The sequence below is a fragment of the Canis lupus genome, chromosome 4 (assembly GCF_011100685.1).
Source record: "Canis lupus familiaris isolate Mischka breed German Shepherd chromosome 4, alternate assembly UU_Cfam_GSD_1.0, whole genome shotgun sequence".
NCBI lineage: Eukaryota > Metazoa > Chordata > Mammalia > Carnivora > Canidae > Canis > Canis lupus.
Window position 1 is genome coordinate 1,958,193 of NC_049225.1, and position 21,671 is coordinate 1,979,863.

The 21,671-nt window shown below is 34.4% G+C and overlaps 1 long non-coding RNA gene across 1 annotated transcript in view; it reads left to right on the forward strand.

The window, feature by feature from the left end:
* Nucleotides 1-19,156, forward strand: part of LOC119871430 — a 141,112-nt gene extending 121,956 nt beyond the window's left edge. The window contains exon 5 of the long non-coding RNA XR_005357706.1: nucleotides 18,777-19,156. This is a non-coding gene — a long non-coding RNA (uncharacterized LOC119871430). The remainder of the gene's footprint in view (nucleotides 1-18,776) is intronic.
* Nucleotides 19,157-21,671: the final 2,515 nt, after the last annotated feature.

Sequence of the window (21,671 nt, forward strand, 5' to 3'; positions counted from 1 at the left end):
TTTTTATTGGTGTTCAATTTGCCAACATACAGAATAACACCCAGTGCTCATCCCAACAAATGCCCCCCTCAGTGCCCATCACCCATTCACCCCCAACCCCCGCCCTCCTCCCCTTCCACCACCCCTCTTTCGTTTCCCAGAGTTAGGAGTCTTCATGTTCTGTCTCCCTTTCTGATATTTCCTACCCATTTCTTCTCCCTTCCCTTCTATTCCCTTTCACTATTATTTATATTCCCGAAATGAATGAAACCATGTAATGTTTGTCCTTCTCTAATTGATTTATTTCACTCAGCATAACACCCTCCAGTTCCATCCACGTTGAAGCAAATGGTGGGTATTTGTCATTTCTAATGGCTGAGGAATATTCCATTGTATACATAAACCACATCTTCTTTATCCATTCATCTTTCAATGGACACAGAGGCTCCTTCCACAGTTTGGCTATTGTGGACATTGCTGCTAGAAACATCGGGGTGCAGGTGTCCCAGCGTTTCCCTGCATCTGAATCTTTGGGGTAAATCCCCAACAGTGCAATTGCTGGGTCATAGGGCAGGTCTATTTTTAACTCTTTGAGGAACCTCCACACAGTTTTCCAGAGTGGCTGCACCAGTTCACATTCCCACCGACAGTGCAAGAGGATTCCCTTTTCTCTGCATCCTCTCCAACATTTGTAGTTTCCTGCCTTGTTAATTTTCCCCATTCTCACTGGGGTGAGGTGGTATCTCATTGTGGTTTTGATTTGTATTTCCCTGATGGCAAGTGATGCAGAGCATTTCCTCATGTGCTTGTTGGCCATGTCTATGTCTTCCTCTGTGAGAATTCTCTTCATGTCTTTTGCCCATTTCATGATTGGATTGTTTGTTTCCTTGGGTTTGAGTTTAAAACGTTCTTTATAGATCTTGGAAACTAGCCCTTTATCTGATATGTCATTTGCAAATATCTTCTCCCATTCTGTAGGTTGTCTTTTAGTTTTGTTGACTGTATCCTTTGCTGTGCAAAAGCTTCTTATCTTGATGAAGGCCCAATAGTTCATTTTTGCTTTTGTTTTTTTTTGCCTACGTGGATGTATCTTGCAAGAAGTTACTATGGCCGAGTTCAAAAAGGGTGTTGCCTGTGTTCTCCTCTAGGATTTTGATGGAATCTTGTCTCACATCTTTCATCCATTTTGAGTTTATCTTTGTGTATGGTGCAAGAGAGTGGTCTAGTTTCATTCTTCTGCATGTGGATGTCCAATTTTCCCAGCACCATTTATTGAAGAGACTGTCTTTCTTCCAGTGGATAGTCTTTCCTCCTTTATCGAATATTAGTTGACCATAAAGTTGAGGGTCCACGTCTGGGTTCTCTATTCTGTTCCATTGATCTATGTGTCTGTTTTTGTGCCAGGACCACACTGTCTTGATGACCACAGCTTTGTAGTACAACCTGAAATCTGGCATTGTGATGCCCCCAGCTCTGGTTTTCTTTTTTAAAATTCCCCTGGCTATTCGGGGTCTTTTCTGATTCCACACAAATCTCAAAATAATTTGTTCTAACTCTCTGAAGAAAGTCCATGGTATTTTGATAGGGATTGCATTAAACGTGTAAGTTGCACTGGGTAACATTGACATTTTCACAATATTAATTCTGCCAATCGATGAGCATGGAATATTTTTCCATCTCTTTGTGTCTTCCTCAATTTCTTTCAGAAGTGTTCTATAGTTTTTAGGGTATAGATCCTTTACCTCCTTGGTTAGGTTTATTCCTAGGTATCTTATGCTTTTGGGTGCAATTGTAAATGGGATTGACTCCTTAATTTCTCTTTCTTCAGTCTCATTGTTAGTGTATAGAAATGCCATTGATTTCTGGGCATTGATTTTGTATCTTGCCACACTGCCAAATTGCTGTATGAGTTCTAGCAATCTTGGGGTGGAGGCTTTTGGATTTTCTGTGTAGAGTATCATGTCATCGGCGAAGAGGGAGAGTTTGACTTCTTCTTTGCTAATTTGAATGCCTTTAATGTCTTTTTGTTGTCTGATTGCTGAGGCTAGGACTTCCAGTACTATGTTGAATAGCAGTGGTGAGAGTGGACATCCCTGTCTTGTTCCTGATCTTAGGGGAAAGGCTCCCAGTGCTTCCCCATTGAGAATGATATTTGCTGTGGGCTTTTCGTAGATGGCTTTTAAGATGTCAAGGAATGTTCCCTCTATCCCTACACTCTGAAGAGTTTTTGATCAGGAATGGATGCTGTATTTTGTCAAATGCTTTCTCTGCATCTAATGAGAGGATCATATGGTTCTTGGTTTTTCTCTTGCTGATATGATGAATCACATTGATTGTTTTACGAGTGTTGAACCAGCCTTGTGTCCGGGGATAAATCCCACTTGGTCATGGTGAATAATTTTCTTAATGTACTGTTGTATCTTATTGGCTAGTATCTTGTTGAGAATTTTTGCATCTGTGTTCATCAGGGATATTGATGTATAATTCTCCTTTTTGGTGGGGTCTTTGTCTGGTTTTGGAATTAAGGTGATGCTGGCCTCAATCAGGTTCTATATTCATATATTTCTAATGAAACTCAATGGAAATAAAACAATTTACTTATTAATTTATCTTCTATTTACTTATTAGGCAAGAAGATAGAAAATAAGTAATCAAATATCTGCCTTGGGAAACTCACAGGAAAGAAAAAGACAAAGAATGGAAAAAATACAGAAGGAAAGAAATATTCTATGGTCAACATCTCTGATAGTCAAAGCCAACAATAAATATTACAGTATTCCTCTAATAGATATTCCTTTGTCCTTCTTGATTATATATATTTTTGTCAGCCTGGTCAGTGACTTCGCCCTCTTTTCTTTGAATCTCTACTATAGCCACAGAACCTCAACTCTGGATCATTCTAGCTACTTGCACAAACAACTACAGTAACAGTAAAAATTCATAAAATTCCTCTAACACTTTCTTGAATTTCCACATAGGTTGGCCCCTCAGAATCTCTTGAGATCCTTTTAGGTGACACTACTGAGTTTCATTTTTCATTATACAAACATGGGCTTTTAGTTCTTTATATTGGAATAATTAGTTTCAGGATATTCCAAGTGAAACTTCTAAAGCTGCTAAATGAAATCTCTTCCAGATTCAAAATATATGACTGAAAGATTCACATATGATTTGATTTTAGTTTGTTATTTGATTTTAGTTTTTAAAAAATTACCTACAATCTGTCAAAACAAAATAATAATACATGAAGAGCTCTTGCCTCACCTCTCCTGACAGAGTCTCAAATATCCTGTGGCACAGATTTCTGCCAAAACTCTTGTGGATTTTATTTTACTTCTCCATTTACAACTTCCTGTTCAGCTCAACACTAGCTGTCCCAACAGTCCATTAAGTCTCCAAGCCATCTACCATGGTGTCAAAACAATATAGAGTACATTTTATATTCAAAGTAGTCAGAAGAATGTTGGGAAATTTGGGGTCATAGACGTTCTTACTCCCAAGTTACAAATCTGACATATTGAAATGAGAGATCTCCAGGGATTATTAGAATGCTAACAGTAACAACCCTTGGAGAAGGTCTGCCATGGATAACACTCATATGGATTCAGGGTACATTGGTGTCAACACCCCAGGTTAAAGAAATCAGGATGAAGCAAACTGTCTGTTGTCAGTGCTCTGGCTCCTTTTTTATGTAGTGTGGAAATGGCTCTCAGATTCACAGAGGTAAATCTCATTTTCACCTGAGACAGCCTGCTGGGGGAGTTACAAGGATGGCAGTGTGCCAAGTAGTTCTACAGGAACTTGAGCATTTGAAGATTTTTTTTCTCCAGGTAAGGTGAAGTGGTTGTGAAAGAGGAATTGAAAGATTTTTTATAAATGATTTTCTCAATATCTGTAATTACTATTATCAAAAGATATGTCACCAGCATGTTACCTGCTCAATGTGCAAAATAAGAATACATCTAGGAATTGGTTAAAGACCAACACTACGGAAAACTTCAGCAAGCATGCTAGTCTAATGCCTCTAATAATTTTATTTTTTTAAAGGTATTATTTATTCGTGAGAGACACAGAGAGAGAGGCAGAGACGTAGGCAGAGGGAGAAGCAAACTCCCCAAAGAGAGCCTAATAAGGAACTTGGTCCCAGGACCCCAGGATCACAACCTGAACCAAAGGCAGATGCTCAACCACTGAGCCACCCAGGTGACCCTCTAATAACTTTATTTAAAGTGTAAGTCTATTATAAGTAAATTATAAATTCCCAAAACATTGATGATGTATCCTTCTATAATTGGCAGCTCAGATTCATATTTCTTAGATCAGAGCTCAAGCTAGCCTTGATGAAGGAACATGTTAATTTTAAATTTCAAATCCTTCATGGAATAGAAAATTACTTTTTAGTGGTTGCAATAGACTAATTACTAATAGTAGTACAAAATTACCAGTTTAGGTTTATTCAGTAGTTAGTAAATTATAAGATACAGTATAAATGCCTTCTAGAAAAATAAATGTAAACTAATATATAAAAATAGTCCCAAATTTTTATTAGAGTAGCAGATACAAATCACTTTGCTATAAAAGTTTCTAAATCTTTATTCTCAATTTCTGAGCTCATCTCTTTGTGGACCAGACAACTCAATTCAATGGCATGCAGGTATTCAGGGTAACTTAAAAAAAAAAAAAATCTGTCAAGGTAGCAGTATTGTCCCTTCTTTCATGCTCGACTTCAGTTATTTGAGTCTCTCAGAGTAGATAAATGACTATTTTTGGTGACAGGACCTTTTAGAAGAGCCAATTTTGTTGCTTTTCTCTGTTGTTTTTCTGTTCTCTTCATATATTTCCACCGTAGTCCTTATTATTTTATTCTTCTGCTTGCTTTGAGTTTGTTTTGCTCTTCTTTTTCTATTTTGGTAAAACTAATATGTCATTTGACTATTTTTTCCACAGACTTTAGTTTTAACCTGTGAAAATTATCCATTTTTTCCCTGTACATAATTTACATGCTACAGTATGAAATATAGCTATAATTTCTTAGTTTGATATAAAGACATACCATTGTTAGAAATTAAATGTTTATTAAACATTTATGTTTATTTTTTATTTTTTTATTCTTTTTTTTAATAAATTTATTTTTTACTGGTGTTCAATTTACCAACATACAGAATAACACCCAGTGCTCATCCCGTCAAGTGCCCCCCTCAGTGCCCGTCACCCATTCACCCCCACCCCCTGCCCTCCTCCCCTTCCACCACCCCTCTTTCGTTTCCCAGAGTTAGGAGTCTTTACGTTCTGTCTCCCTTTCTGATATTTCCCACACATTTCTTCTCCCTTCCCTTATATTCCCTTTCACTATTATTTATATTCCCCAAATGAATGAGAACATATAATGTTTGTCCTTCTCCGATTGACTTACTTCACTCAGCATAATACCCTCCAGTTCCATCCACGTCGAAGTAAATGGTGGGTATTTGTCATTTCTAATGGCTGAGGAATATTCCATTGTATATATAGACCACATCTTCTTTATCCATTCATCTTTTGATGGACACCAAGGCTCCTTCCACAGTTTGGCTATTGTGGCCATTGCTGCTAGAAACATCGGGGTGCAGGTGTCCCGGCGTTTCACTGCATCTGTATCTTTGGGGTAAATCCCCAACAGTGCAACATTTATGTTTATTAAAACATGTTCTTTTACCACTGATCTACCTTGCTACCTATGTCATACATGTATCTATGGCCATGCTTCTAGGTTTTCTTGAAGGTTTTTCTAAACCTGTTTATATTCCCCTGAGTCAATAAATGTAACATTTATATTCCTTAATGTCATATTTAAACTATTACAGTTTAAAAATATATCATGATTATTGGAGAACAAGACCTTCTGCCTTGTTCTTGGCAATTGTTTGCTTTTAGAATTATCTTGATAAATTGCACACAAAAATCTCCTGGGATTGTGATTCAAATTTTAATTTAATTTATATACATTTTTGTCAAGAATTTATATGTGGCATGTGTGTTCCACAAAATCCATGAAAATGTTATATCACTCTATTTATTTAATTTTGCCTACTAAATTTTGATAATCAAAATTATATCCACAAAATTTTACTTCTCTTTTGTTAGGTGATTTCTAAGAAAATCAATTCATATGAATTGCTGTACTTTTATTTATTTATTTATTTATTTATTTGTTTGTTTGTTTTTAAAATAATTTTTATTTATTTATGATATTCACACAGAGAGAGAGAGAGAGAGAGGCAGAGACACAGGCAGAGGGAGAAGTAGGCTCCATGCACCGGGAGTCCCACATGGGACTCGATCCCGGGTCTCCAGGATCGCGCCCTGGGCCAAAGGCAGGCGCCAAACCGCTGCGCCACCCAGGGATCCCTGAATTGCTGTAATTTTAAATGATAAATCTTTTATCTAATTGTATATAACCAGTATATAGGAATGCAATTAAGTTTTGTGAATTTATATTGTTTCCAGCCACTCTTCCAATCTTTCTTATTAAATTTAATATTCTATACGTGTGTTCCTTTGTATTTTATAAAGACACAAAAATATCTGCAAATAGTTTTGTTCCTTGCTTTGCAGTCTTTGTATATTTTTCATCCCTTTGTCATGGTTAGAATTCTCAGTACAATGATGAATAGAATTGGTAAAAGTAGGTATTTTAGTCGTTTTGCTAATCTTAGTGTCACTAGTTTTATTTTAATTTGCTGAAAGCTTATTATGATTATAATAATTATTAATATTCATGGTTAGATATGGAATGCTATCAATTGCTTTTTCTGAAAAGATTAATTTTGTTGCAGTAGGAAACTTGTAAAATGGCACCCATTGACCACTGTTTCCCGATATTCACAGCTTTAGGTGATCCCCTTGAGTTTGGGCTTAATGGAATGAACAGAATATAGAAATTTTGATAGGATGTCTATCTTTTGAAATTAAATTACAAATGTCTCTAGCTTCCAACTTGCTCTCCCTCACTTAGAGCCAGATGCTATGCTGTGAGCTAGTCTATAGAGATGCCTTTTCATCAACTTGCTATAGAGGAAAAAGTGGGCTGTGGTAAAGATATTCATGAATTCTGGGTAATGTTTAATAGCTTTTTGTTTAATCAGGGATTGGAAGGAAGAAGATCAAATGATGTGTGACTAATGAATTCAGAGAAAGAGGGTGGATTCATGTATGGAAGTCGGTATGTGTATAATGCTATGTAGTGGGTCTTACATCAACTCACTACAGAGCACCCACTAGAAAGAATGATCTGAATAGTCAGATCAATAGCATGATTGATCCAGCATACGTTACCACACTTCTGCTTATGGCTTCTGTTTATGTATTCCAGGGCTAGTGCAATGACCCCATAGCTGATCCACCTACAGCCATGATGGGTGAAGTTGTCAGCATCATAGACCAATGTTGAGCCATTAAATGTTGAGCTACCCTTTGAGGAGTCTAATTAACCAATTCAACAAAAGTTGATTTCATTGGAAAATAACCTCGGTTGAGGCCACTGCTATCTCCCAGAGCTGACCAGTTTGATTGAACTCTTGTTGCCCAAATGTTGTGACTGTCTTGGTAATAACACAGCCTTCTGTGGCTTCCCTTTCTTCCCATCTCAATTCCCCTACTATGTTACCATTGTTACCTGGGATGACTTGCTAGGTACATATCCTGTACTTTAATCCTTTATTTATAGTCTGTCTGTAGATGATCCAAAACTAAGGAACATATATCACAGAATCCTAAAAATCTGTGACTTAGAATTGAAAGATTTCCTTGCTATTTTTCCATTTTTTTCCCCACATTCTATTTATTATGGGAATGGCAGGGCAGAGCATCGCATACTGTTTACATATTGTGACCTTGCACACAAGTTCCTTTGGGCAACCATTTGATTGATTGCTGAGTGTAAGTTAAGTACAAAATTAGCCTTCATACAGACATAATAAAAAATATCTATCTATGGGGCAGCCCTGGTGGCTCAGTGGTTTAGCGCTGACCTCAGCCCAGGGCGTGATCCTGGAGACCTAGGATGGAGTCCCGCCTCAGGCTCCCTCCGTGGGGCCTGCTTCTCCCTGCCTGCGTCTCTGCCTCTATCTCTCTCTCTCTGTGTCTCTCATCAATAAATAAATAAAATATTTTTAAAAAATCTGTCTATGAAACTATGTTTTAAATTTTATCTTTAGTGATTCATAGTTTTTATGATTTCAACTATGAAAAACTAGCATCTCATAACTTTTTCAAAATCTGAGATTCCAAGAGCACAGTTTTTAAAATAGCCCTGGTATCTTGTCTCAGCAAGCTTTTATAAAAACTTATGACTGGTTAAATTGTAATGATTTCTTATAAATTCATAGGAAGTAATTTGGGGAGCATCCTTGATAGTGGCAATTTTTGACAGCATTACTATGACTTTCTTAATTTGAGTCCCTTGGATAATTCTGCATTTTTTACTAGTCATTGGCTTAAGATTGGTTTGCTGATTGCTCCAGTTTCCATCTTTAATTATTTTTCTATAAGACTTCAAAAAAGATAATAATAATAACAATAATAATAATAACATAACCAGACTTGAAATTTCCCTTTTTCCTCTGTAAAGATAAGAACCATTCTGATGATCAAGCACCATAGATTGATTTTTGCCTGTTCATTCATTTTAATTTAGGAAAATGAAATTAAATGGTACATATTGTTATGTGCTGACTTCTTTTGTTCAACATGATGTTTATGAAATTTATCTTCACGTTCACCAGTAGTTTGTTCATTTTCATTGCTCCAGTTAAATCATTTATCCTTTCTATTGTGAGCAGACATTTGAATTTTTCTAGATTGTGTTGATTACAAACAATGCTTCTATAAACATCCTTGTATGTGTATGTTGGATCACATATGCATTTATATTTGTTGGATGCATGCCTAAAAGTAAAATTGTTAAGTATTTTAGTGTGCATATAATCAAGTTAAGTAGAAATGTAAAACATTTTCCCAATGTGTAGTAATTTGCACTTCTACTTTTATGAAAACTTGGCAATTGCTCTACACTTGCTTCCCCAGCTTGTGACATTGTCAGTAATTTTAATGTGTACCTATATTGGAGGTATGTAATAGAATCTATTTTGGCTTAATTTGCATTTCTCTGATTACTCATGATTTTGAGCATATAGATATCATCTTTTATGAAATGGCTGTTCAAGGTCTTTGGCCATTTTTATAATGAATACTCTGGCCTTTTCTCACTGGCTTGTCAGCAAACTTAAAGCCCAAATCTGGCCAGCTTCCTGCTTCATGTGTATGGGTGTGTCCCATAAGCTAAAAATAGTTTTTATATTTTTAAATAGTTAAGTAGCTTGTGGTGCCTATGTAATAACTGTGGATGTGACATGAACCCAAAGCATAAAATATTTGTTATCTTGCCTTGTCAAAAATTTTTGCTAATCCTGAATCTGGAATATGGCATTATCCTGAAGTGAAGTTTTATTTTTCTCCACCTGGTTATCCAATTGACCCAGCAATATTTATTAAAAGGACTGTCATTTCCTTACTGCTCTTGGTGGTCGTGTTGTCAAAAATAAAATCTAGTATCTGTATATGAACAGCTGTGTTTTTGAATTCTCTATTAAGTTCTATAATTTGATTTGTCTATATTTGTACCAATATGAGACTGTTCTAATTCATGTCATTATAATAAATCATAACACCTGGTAAAATAGGTCCTCAACTTTTAAAATTTTCTTCAAAGTTCTTTAGTCTGAATTTGGTCCTTTGATTTTTAATAACAAAAATTTATAATTAGCATATGAATTTTTACAAATCCTGTTAGGGTTTTGATTGGGATCATACTGAATCTGTAGATCAATTTGAAGAAAATTGATATTTCTACAGAATTGAAACATTCAATTTAGGTACATGATACATTGCTTTACTTATTTAGAATCACTTCAGTTTTTCTTACTAATTTTTAAATGTTTTTATTATGTTTCTAGTTCCATTGTTCATATTTGATGCCTCTGTAAATAATATTTAAAGTTTTTTTTTTCATTTTCTAATTTTCCCTAATAGTGAACTAATTTATTTTTGGATATAGATATGGTTTCATTAAATACACTAAACCTATTTTTTATATCTATTATTTTTATGTAGATTTTAATTTTTCTGTATATATGAATGCATTATCTGTGAAATGACAATATTAATGCCTCCTTTTCATTCTTAATATTTTTCCTTTGTCTTTAATACAGTGGTGAGTGCCTAAAGTAAAATATTGAATAGAAACGTGTCCTTTCTTATCTGAATATTAAACTCAGATGTGAAAGCTTTAAATTTTTCAGTATTAAATAAATCATTTTATTTATTTTTTGAAGATGACCTCTTAGTAAACTTAAGATATTTCCTTCATCAATTCTCACAAGGTTTAAATGATCAGTAAAGGTGGATTTAAATTTATAGGATGTTACGGACTTCACTCATCACCAAGTTAATGTAGCTTTAAGAAATAGTAAAGAGACAACACAGATACATAGTAATAACAGAGCAGAGGATTCTTGATCCCCATGTGCAGCTTCCAATTTCCCAAAACTATGTTGTAGTTAGGGATCACATTGTCAATGCAGATGGCTCTGAGTGGATATCAACCACCTCAGCTCAGGAAAAGCATTAGATCTGTAGTCTCTTCAGCTTTTATTCTTTGCTAACTACATAGCCCTACATCAGCATGTTACTTCTTTCTGTTTTCTGGATAGCTGCATCATTCAGTAAACAATCTATGTCAGCACATAGCAAATTCAGCAGGACCCTCATTTAATTTTGATCCAACACATTTCTTAAATTACTTTTGAAAGGAACACTTCCCTAAAGCTAGAGGAAAGAGCAATAACACTATTCTTTTCATACATATTCCTAATTTTCTAAAAGCTTTGAGCTGCTGAATTTCTAGACACCAATAATGATGCAGCAGAAAGAGAAATTAAGAAAATAATCTCATTTATGACTGCATCAAAAATAATAAGATACTTAGATTACTAGGTTTATTCAACCTAAAATAATAAGATACTTAGATTACTAGGTTTATTCAACCTAACCAAAGAGGCAAAAGATCTATATTCTTCAAACTCTAGTACAATGATGAAAGATTGAAGATGTCACAAAGAAATGGAAAGATATTCCATGTTCATGGATTGGGATAACAAAATTGTTAAAATGTCTATAATGCCTAAAGCAATCTATACATTTAATGTAATCCCTATTAAAATACCAAGGTCATTTTTCACAGAGCTAGAATAAACAATCCTTAACTTTGTATGGAACCACAAAAGACTCCAAATAGCCAAAGCAGCCTTGAAAACAAAACAAAACAAAACAAAACAAAACAAAACAAAACAAAAAACAAAGGTAGAGGCATCACAATTCTAGACTTCAAGTTATATTACAAAGCTGTAGTGATCAAGACAGAGTGGTACTGGCACAAAAATAGATACATGGATCAATAGAACAGAATAGAAAACCCAGAAATAAACCCACAACTATATGGTCAATTAATCTTTCACAAAGCAGAAAGAATATCCAATGGAAAAAGGCAGTCTTTTCAATAAATGGTGTTGGGAAAACTGGACAGCATCATGCAAAAGAATGAAACTGGACTGTTTTCTTACACCATACACAAAAATAAATGCAAAATGGATCAAAGACCTAAATGTGAGACCTGAAACCATAAAAATCTTAGAAGACAATATAGTCAGTAACTTCTTTGACTACTTCTTACTAGACATGTTTCCTGAGACAAGGGAAACAAAAGCAAAAATAAACTATTAGACTTCATCAAAATGAAAACCTTCTTCACAGTGAAGAAAACAATCAGAAAAACTAAGAGGCAGCTTATAGAATGGAAGAAGATATTTACAAATGACATATCTGACAAAGGGTTAGTATCCAAAATATATGAAGAACTTATAAAACTCAATAATCCAAAACCAAATAATCCAATTAAAAAGCAAGTAGAAGATATGAATAGATATTTTTTCAAAGAAGATGTACACATGGCCAACAGACATATGAAAAATATCATCATTGTTGATCATCTGGGAACTATAAATCAAAACTACAATGTGATATCACCTCACATCTGTCCGAATGACTAAAATAAACAAGACAAGAAACAACAACTGCTAGCAAGGATATGAATAAAGGGGAATCTTCTGGCACTGTTGGTGAGAATGCAAACTAGTGCAGCCAGTCTGGAAAACAATATGGAGGTTCCTCAAACAGTTAAAAATAAAATAGAACTACCTTAGGTGTGCCTGTGTGGCTCAGTCAATTAAGCATCCAACTCTTGGTTTCGACTCAGGTCATGATCTCAGGGTCTTGAGATTGAGCTTCTTGTGGGGCTATCTGCTCAGCACAAAGTCTGCTTTCTCTCTCCCTCTTCCTCTTCTTCTCCCACTCATGCTCTCTCTTTCTCAAATAAATAAATACAATCATTTAAAAAACAGAACTACCAAAAAAAAAAAAAAAAAAACAGAACTACCGTATAATCCAGTAATTGCACCAAGTACCCCCAAAATATAGAAATACTAACTCAAATAGATACATGCATCCCAATGTTTATAGCAGCATTGTCATCAATAGCTCAATTATTAAAACAGTCCAAATATCCATTGGCTGATGAATGGATAAAGAAGATATAGCATATATATAAAATGGAATATTACTCAGCCATAAAAAGAATGAAATTTTGCCATTTGCAATGACATAGATAGAGCTAGAAACTATTAAGCTAAGTGAAATAAATCAGTCATAGAAAGACAAACACCATATGATTTTACTCATATACTGAATTTAAGAAATAAAACAAATGAGCTAAGGTGGGTGGAGAGAGAGAGAGAGAGAGAGAGAGAGAGAGAGAGAGATAAGCCAAGAAAAAGACTCTTAACTATAGAGAAAAAAGAGGTTGTCTCCAGAAGTTATTGTGGGGGGATGGCTTAAATAAGTGATGGGGAATAAAGGAGTGCACTTGTGATGAACACCAGGTTTGGATGGAAGACTTGAATCACTATATTGTACATCTGAAACTAATATTACATGGTTTGTTAACTAACTGGAATTTAAATTTAAATTTAAAATTTAAATGAATAAATGTTTTGAGTACATAGATATTTAATTTCATCAAATATATATATATATATACACACATATATGTATATATATTGCATCTTATCGATATGATCAGAAAACTTTAAAAACTCTCTTTTCTCGGGGCATCTGGGTGGCTCAGTCGGTTGGGTATCTGCCTTCCACTCAGGTCATGATCCCAGGGTGCTGGGATTGAGGCCCACATTTGGCTCCCTGCTCAGTGGGGAGCCTGTTTCCTCCCCTCTCTCTGCCAGTACCCCTAGCTCGTGCTCTACTGTCTCTGTCTCTCTCTCTCTCTCAAATAAATAAATAAAATCATGTTTTTAATCTTTTATGTATCTCTGTACTATGTTTTCTGACATTTTGTTAAGTATTTTGCATTAATGTTTTGGAACAAGATTAGCCTATGCTTTTAACATCTTGTTACCTGTCTGTCAAATTTTGTTATCACAGCCTCATTCGATTTAATAGGAAATTGAGTTTACACAGAGTTGAAATTGTCAACATAGAATTATGTGAATTATAGATCTTATCCAACACCAAACTTTATTATCGATTAAAGGGATTTTGGTAAATGCCAAATATATATTAAATATTCTTTTTCTGGGACATCTGGGTGGCTCAGCAGTTGAGCATCTTCCTTTGGCTCAGGGTGTGATCTCAGGGTCCCAAGATCGAGTCCCAAATCAGGCTCCCTGCATGGAGCCTGCTTCTCCCTCTGCCTGTGTCTCTGCATCTCTCTCTGTCTCTCATCGATAAATAAAATCTTTTAAAAATGTATTCTTTTTCTGAAGTTGTCCAAATCACTTGACATAGCTCCATTTCTCTTATACTAGGATATGTTTTGATTATGAAATAACAATCATTTTTAAAATGCATGAGGAAACATCACTCATGAAAGATAACCATTTTGGATTATGAACACTTCCTACTTATGTTTATTAATTGTATAACTATCTCTAATTTTTCATCTGGTCATGCCACATAATTATAAAATATATATAGGAAATACCCAGGATATTTAGAGCACTCTTAAAACAGCAATTAAAAAAATACAAATAGGCAAAAAATATGAACAAACACTTCACAAAAGAAGATGTGCAAGTTCTAAATACACATATGAAGATATGCTCAGCCTTATTTATCATTAGGAAAATGCAAATAAGGACCCAGATGAGATTCTATGACACGCTTCGTGGACTGGAAAGGGGGTTAGTTACAATGTCAAATGATTGTGAGGATAAGACACAGTGGGAAGTCTCATTCATTTTTATGAGACTGTGAAATGACATTCTGGAAGGTATTTTGGCAATTTTTTAAAATAATACATTTTTTAAAGATTGTATTTATTTTATTTATTTATTCATGAGAGATGCAGAGAGAGAGGCAGAGACATAGGCAGAGGAAGATGCAGGGAGCCTGATGTGGGACTTAATCCCAGGACTCTGGGATCATGACCTGAGCCAAGGGCAGACACTCAACCACTGAGCCACCCAGGCGTCTCTTTTTTAATAATGCTAAACACAGATTTCAGCTAAATCAACCAAAAACTTCCTAGTTATTAACCAAGTGAACATACTCATATGAAAATCTGTGCATGCATGTTTATAGAAGCTTTATTCATTATTAAGACCAAGAAACAACCAAGATATCCTTCAACGGGTGGGCAGATAAATGAACCGTGGAATATCCATGCAATGAAATTCTACTCAGAAATTTAAAAGGAACAAGCTATTTTCTCACATATCAACATTTGTGAAACTTAAACACATATTGATAAGGGAAACTCAGATCCAGAAATCTGTATATTATGTAATTCCATTTATAAAACAGTTTCTAAAAGGTAAAATGTAGAGATGGAAAACAGATCGGTGTTTGCCAGAATGTGAGATATGGTGAGGGCTTAGTATTAACATACCACACAATGCAATTATTAGTGATGAAGTTGTTCTGTAAGATAGCAAACTTGTGGATACATGACTATGCATTTGTTAACCCCATAGAAAACACCACAAAGAATACATTTGGTTGTATTCAAAATGACAATAACAAAACAACAACAATAGAAGCAGGTTGTCAGAGGATCCCAGGGTGGAATACAGACTGTGACAAATGAATCTATTATAAATGTGTGACATAACCTCACTGAAGGAGTAGGAAAAGAGGAACTAACAGAAATAACTTTGGAAAATTTTTATTTTTGATTAGATGCAATAATGCTGAAGATCAGGATAACTGTACTTTAACATTATGCTCTCATTGGTAAATCTACTGCACACAGGGATATAAATGAGCAACAGTTTAAACTATCTTACAAAATAGAGATTGTGTGTCTGCATTGTATAATATACATATTTTCTCTTTCCTCTGAGAGTGCCTACAGGCTGTGACATCTAAGTTGCAACAAACATACCCAGAGTCCAGATCTTGATTTCTAAATAACATTCTTGAAAAACAGACTAGGATTCCTTTGGAGGTAAATGGCCAATTCTAAGGCTGATGGCTTAGATAGGCTTGGGGAATCTTACAGTTCTAGAAATTAAGGAAGTGCTCAAAAACAAAGATGTCAAAGGACTCAGGGGAAACCTACAAAGATTTCTGATAACTAAAATAGCAAGAACTTGAGTAACAAAATAAATAATGATAGTATTAGGTTATAGCACAAAGATAAGAAATGTGCATAAATTAATAATGATGCAAATTAATGCATAAATAAAAAACCTGAGAAGAAAGCACAAGATAAAATCCAAAGAGTATGTATGATATTGTTTACAGATCATAAAATCCAAAGAGTATGTATGATAATGTTACCATGGAGAAGAATGGCACACAGCTATAACAGCTTAACCAAATCATCACACTTAACATTGTATGTAATTGAACAACAGACTTGGGCCTTTTCATAGGACACACTGAGACATATTTAGCATGTTTTCAGGCATGCCTACCAAAACAAATGTGCATATCTGACTTTAATCATAAACATCTAACAAACCCAAACTGAAGATCATTTTAAATGACCAGTACTGTTCCGTCATTTCAATGCCATGAAACACAAGGACCAGTGCCATTCTGGACTGAAGGAAACCAAAGAGACATGACAACTGAATGCAATTGTGTGGTCTGGTAGCTTTCTTTTGCTGAAATAAACCTTCCTGGGAAAAGTGGAGAAATTGAAACAAAGCCTACGTATTAGATGATATATATTAACATTATTCATCTCTAGATTTTGATAATCATAGTTTCTTTGTGTAACAGAATATCTTACATTCGGTAAATATCCACTGAAGTATTGAGGCTTATATAGGCATCACAATTTCCCCCTTATTCTCCTGCAGCTTAGAAAAATAAATTTTACATGAGGGAGAGAGAGAGAAAAAGACCTTTGTGGAGATATTTTAAAATACCAAAGAAATTCATTTATTATTTTTTGGTTCACTTAATTTTTAAATTCAATCAATATTGAACTGAAAATATTTGTTAGTTTTATTTCCTATAAGCTTGTTCATTTCACCTAATTTTTGAGATTTACTTGGAAAATTTATTTCCTATTATTATTTTAATTTCAAATGTATCTATAATTATGCAGCGGCTTTTTATGCTCAAGTGTGTTTATTAGTTTATGTCTCATATGTACTGTATTATATTTTTATTTGGTGATCAATGCTTTGAACCTTGATTTGTAATCTCTTGCATTTGAAAAGCATACCTATCTAGTCACTTCATCAGCTTCTCATACAGAAAAGCCTTTAATAAACTATGTTTGATGATTGTGTCACTGAGGAAAATGGCTTTTTCTACTTTATGATTCAGGCTATTATTGATTGAGTGTGTACTTTTGAAATAAATTTCTCTGTCTAGTCAGCAGAATTTCAGAACTATTGATCATCAACTCAGAGGTGAATTAACAAAGCCCTTTGACATATTTCATAAGTATAGTCAAATTATCCACATAACATCATTTTCAGTGTTATTACTTTTGAGCAGTGTAGCATTTGCAAACATGTGAATTAAACAAAGGAAGTCAAAATATTGATTTTATATATATCTATATTTTTAAAATCACTAATCATAAGCACTATTTTACTTTTGGTCCAAATTGAAGTATGCTAAGTATTTTTAATTTTCCAACAACATTTGAAGTTTATGGGTTTATCTAGGAAATTCTTACATTTGATCATTTCTGGAACTTGTAGTGTTACTCTACTCTGTATAAATTAAAATGTATCATAGACATTACATCCAATTATACAGTTGGATATAGTGTGTGTGTGTATGTATGTATATTATAATTGGATACATACATATTTTCTGTCTCTGCTGACAGCACCTACAGTCTGTGACATCTAAGTAGCAACAAACATACCCAGAATCCAGGTCTTTATTTCTAAATGCCATTCTTGGAAAAACTAGGACTCATTGCAAAAATGGCTCTTTCTAAGTCTGATTGCATGAAAATACAAGATAAGTGGTTTCAGGCATCCACTGGGGGGTACTGGAACATGGAACATATCCTGCAAATAAGGGAAGGCTAAGTGTAATTATGTCTTTTTTAACTATGAAAAACTATAGCATAATTTAGTATAAAACCAATACAAATTACATTCAAAAGATCCTCTTACCTCTCTTTTATCCTTCCTTCTGTATGTAAGCATTTTGAATTGCTTATCATTTTTTCGTTTCTCTTCATTTTTCCTTTCAGACAACATAAACTTATAAACACATATTTATGTACAACTTTTTTCTACACCAGAGTACATTATAAGCACTCTTCTGATTATTATTTTGCTTTGATTTATGACATATGGTGGAAATAATGTGTAGCAGTGTTTATTTCTTTTGATAACTGCATAACAATATATTACATGAAAGTATCATGTCTTTTAAACTGCTTCTCTATGGGCAAGTGGGTTATTTCAAGACTTTTGCTATTCCCAGGAGTATTTCAGAGAATATCTTTGTTCGTTAATCATTTTATATTTGTGCTAGAGTAATGTTGGAATAGATTGCTGGAAGTGGGATTTCTTTTTTTTTTTTTTAATTAAAAAAGATTTTTTTTTGGAAGTGGGATTTCTTGATCAAAGGATAAATTCTTAAATAATTCTGCTAGAAAATGCCAAGCTCTCTTCCAAAGAGGTTGTTAATAATTTGCATTGGTTTTTACAAATGCATAAGAATGCAGTTTATCCACAGCCTCATTCACTATATGTTTTCAAAATTTAAGATTTTTCAGTGAGGAATTGTGAATAATGGTAGTATTAATTGCATTTGCCTTACTATGTATAAAGCTGACCTTCTCACATGTTTAAGCATTCTATGTGTTTCTTTTTCCTGTCCATATATTTTTTCTGAATTTCCATTGGGTTGTTTGCTGCTTCTCAATTTTTTGAAAATCTATCACTCAGGGCACAGTCACTTTGGCATATAAACTGGTATTATGTTATTTATTTTGCTGCTCAAATTCTTCCAACTTCCAGCTTTGAAAGCTTTTTAAGGTTGGTTTCTGAGTCCTTCTGACACATCCCACCATCTTGTTTTTTATGGACACTTCCTTGTTTGTTGGCACAATAAGATGTTCCAGGCTTATCCTGTATGTTTCCTACCCCAATCATAGAATCAAGAAGTACTATCTCAAAGGTCACTGATTTTTTTTTAAATTGCAGGATGGTGAAGAAACTAAGATCTGAGAGATTGGTGTGCTTATTGCTACTGTGGTACTGTTGCTACTCTAGACCGTTTTAGAGGATGAGGAGAGACGAGGCCTTTCATTCATTGCTGGTGGGAATGCAAAATGATAAACATTCCCTGGAATACAGTTGGTGGCAGTTTCTTATACAACTAAACATACTGTTACCAGATGATCCAGCACTACTCTCACTGGTATTTATCCAAAGAAGATGGAAATTTATATCCAAGAGCAAGTCTGCACACAGATATTTATAGCAACTTTATTTATAATTGCTAAAACTTGGAAGAAACCTAGATGTTCTTCAGTAGGTGAATGGACAAGTAAACTGTGTTACGTACAATGGAATATTATTCAGCACTAAAGAGAAATGAGCTATCAAATTATGAAAAGACATGGGGAAATCTTTTTTTAATAATAAATTTATTTTTATTGGTGTTCAATTTGCCAACATATAGAATAACACCCAGTGCTCATCTCGTCAAGTGACCCCTCAGTGTCCATCACCCATTCTCCCCCTCCCCCTGCCCTCCCCCCCTTCCACCACCCTTAGTTCGTTTCCCAGAGTTAGGAGTCTTCATGTTCTGTCTCCCTTTCTGATATTTCCTACGACATGGGGAAATCTTAAATGAACATTACTAAATGAAATAACTGAATCTGAAAAGACTACCTACTATGTGGTTCCAATTAAATGGTATTCTGGAAAGGCAAAACCATGAAGAAAGTAAAAAGATCAGTGGCTAGCAGGGGTCTTGGAGGAAGGAGGAATGAAGAGATGGAGCACATAAGATTTTTACACTAGTAAAACTCTTCTGTATGACATCATTATGATGGATACAGATCATTATATATTTACCCAAATCTATAAATTATAGACTGTAAAGAGTCAACTGTAACTTAAATTATGGACTTTGGTGCTTATGATGTGTCAACACTGATATATGGATTATAACAACTGTACCACTCTAGTAAGGAACATTAATAATGGGAGAGGCTGTACATGTTGGGGGACAAGAGATGTACAAGAAAAATCTCTGTTTTGCTTCCTTAATTTTGTTGTGAAACTGCCCTAAAAATAACATTTTAGCAAAAAAATATATGTAACCAAACCAACAAATATAATAAGATAATCAGATCTTTAATGTGAACTTTTACATTAATCTGGCTAAGAGTTTGATGAGTTTAATGCAGCTATATATGCCAGATATTTCAATATATGCTGGTGTACTCCTTCCCCCCCACCTTCCTTGGCTTTATTGCTCCACAGAGAGAGTCTGCACCTTGGATATTATTTAAGTTTAATTTGCTATTTCTATATTGGAGGGTCATTGGGTGCTGGCAGCAGGGTGGGGGGTGGAGTGTCATATCAGGTACTGATTAAATCAGGCTTTAATGGGACTGTTTCTAGAGTGTGGCCTTTGAAAGTGTTTTTGTTCCTTCTGGAATGTATGTTTTCCTGCTCTCCATTCCTTTCGTCAATATAGCACATTCTAGATATTTCCATCATAGCACCTGTAACACTTTGAGTGATTTTCATATTGGATTCACTTAGGATCATCAACCATTTCAAATCTGATCTGATTTAATTAATTGCTATGACCCCTGGATTTTTACAAGATCAGTCAGTAATATGTGCTCATTAAATATTTTTACCAGAGTAAAAATAAACTCTTTAACTAAAAGAGTATCTATTTCAAATGCATTCCATCATGTGGATTTTTAAATTATTCATTCACACTTATCTGAGATTAACTGTATTAATGTATTCTCATCTTACTTGATTTACATTCTGAATTTAATAAACATGCTGTGAAAACATCATTAATAAGAAAAAAATATTTTTGACCAATGAGGGGAAGGGTGATATGACACTTCTTTTTTTTTTTTTTTTAATTTTCTATTTCAAACAGGTTTTTTTTTTAATTTTTTTTTTATTTATTTATGATAGTCACACACAGAGAGAGAGAGAGGCAGAGACATAGGCAGAGGGAGAAGCAGGCTCCATGCACCGGGAGCCTGACGTGGGATCCAGGGTCTCCAGGATCGCGCCCTGGGCCAAAGGCAGGCGCCAAACCGCTGAGCCACCCAGGGATCCTGATATGACACTTCTTTAAGAAATGTTTCACTCAGCTGCTGCAAATGAAAAGTCTCTCTTCAATGGTTATTGGAAAATAACAAAAGAAAGAAAAAACATGCTTGTCCACATTAATGATTTGTCATTGCTAGAAGATAGAAGTTATTTATCTCTCCAAAAATGACATTCAATACTTGGATAATTCTATCAAAAATTAGTAACACTTGGTTTTACTCTTTCAGATATTTCAAGTGTAGAAGTCATAATATATGGAAATAAAATTAGTCTTTTTATTTTTAACCTTGAAATATGATTGTAAAATTTTCACTATGACTGTTTTGTAAATAAGGCATTTATCTAAGCTATAATATTGGGCAACCTTTTTGATATTTTGACTCAATGGTGTAGCATAGTAAGCAAAGTGAGGTTGGTTCCAGGACAGATTTGATTGGCTCCAACTCTTGAAATGCCTCCAGAACAACCTCATACATCTTTAAAGGAGGATAAAGAAAGAGAATCAAACCAAAAACAAACAAACAAAAGAACAAGATAGAAATGGATTTCTGATTTTAACCAATCTATGGGGGTAATTAAATATAAATATCCTTCCACCCTTGATAGATCCAAAAGGCAATTCTCTCAGATGAAAGAAAAGTACACTTAATCTCCTTTCCTAAAATGTTAACTTGGTTGTCCTTTAAATAAATTTCTGTCAGTTACAGCTTTGGTAGAAAGCATTTTATCAGGAGAGCCTATTTATAGAAAAAATGGATCTATCTTACAGATGTTATAGTGAAA